Source organism: Pygoscelis adeliae, unplaced genomic scaffold, assembly GCF_000699105.1.
Source record: "Pygoscelis adeliae isolate BGI_AS28 unplaced genomic scaffold, ASM69910v1 Scaffold399, whole genome shotgun sequence".
NCBI classification, from domain to species: domain Eukaryota; kingdom Metazoa; phylum Chordata; class Aves; order Sphenisciformes; family Spheniscidae; genus Pygoscelis; species Pygoscelis adeliae.
In genome coordinates this window covers 627,303-628,630 of record NW_008825609.1, presented here as the reverse complement: position 1 = coordinate 628,630, position 1,328 = coordinate 627,303, and positions in this window count along the sequence as shown.

The following is a 1,328-nucleotide window of genomic DNA, read 5'->3' as shown; positions in this document are numbered from 1 at the left end:
CTGCTGCAGTGTGAAGTGCTTGGCCCAGAATCAGTCAGTTGGAAAAGTCCTTGAGAGCAGAAATGATGGGGAGAACTCCTCATGGTGAAGACTGACTCAGTGCTGTTACCAGCCGCCCAGTATGCGGTGAGGCTCTCCATCTTGCCATCGGCTGCTGTAACTGCTCTTTATTCATGGCCTGGCCCATTCGGCGTGCTTTTGTTCCGGCCGGTGGGATAACGTGGGGTACCTGGTCGCAGGGCAAAGCTGGCTGCCGGGCTGGGGGAGGAGGAGGGAGTGCTCTCATGTGCTGGAGGCATTTTTGCCGTGTTGCAGCATGTGCTGGGGGAGGCATGCCTTAAAAATGGGAGCACCCAGAACATCGGGTTGGTCTGCCAGGTGTCTTCTGGCCTTGAGGCTCCAGGTCTGGCAGAACAGTTTCAGCATTAGACGTGTTTTTGTGGAAAGGGGGGAAGACAAATCCAGAGACACTTTCTGCCCTTCTTGAGGTTTTCCCCTTCCTAGTGGTGGCAAGAAGAAATTGTGTTTCTGAAGTGTGTTGAGTTGTAATCAGTGTGTGCTCTCAGTCTGGATGAAGGCGATGGGGACTCGTCCCCAGTGTTTCTGCGTGCTCCTGGTCATCAGTAGACGTTACTGACTGGCACAGAGGATTTTTTCCAAAAGCTGTTTCCTCTGCTGCATGATGCAATGTTGAGTCAGTAACCCTGTCGCTTTGAAGGTTAACATTTTTCATATCCCCAACGCTTTTTTATTGTCTTCCCTTATCCCTCTTTTTTCCCCTGCCAGCTTTTCCTATTTTTGATAGACCAATCTAACACTAGCCTTTCCTAGGGCAGAGTGGTGGCTGCAAGAGATTAGCCTCTGTCCTCTTCTGCTTTAAGCTTTGGGAGCCGGGCTGATGGAGAGCGCATGACCCTCCCGGTGGCTCTTCCTTCCCGGCGGGACACAGGGAGCTGTGTGCGAGGGGAACAAGCGGCGCTGTGTAGCACGTCGGCGCTCCGCTCCCGCTGGTGGCAAGGGCAGGCAGGGCTCGCCAGCTCCTGCCAGCGTGGCACGGTTCGGTGAGCCGGTGGCTTTCCCTGGGCAGCGCGGGGCTTGCCCACCCGCGTGGTGCTCACACCCCGGCTTCCCGTTTTGACCCCGATGTAGGCGCGCGGGGTGGCTAAAGGCGATGCAAGCTAGCTTCGTCTTTCTTCGCTGCGGTTGTAAGCGAGCGGGGTGCCTGAATTATTCACTTCTCCTCGGCCTGCTGTTCCTATTGAATTCCCCGTGTCGGGGCACCCTGCCAGCACCCGGTGATGAATTCATTGCTGCGCCTGCCCCGGGGG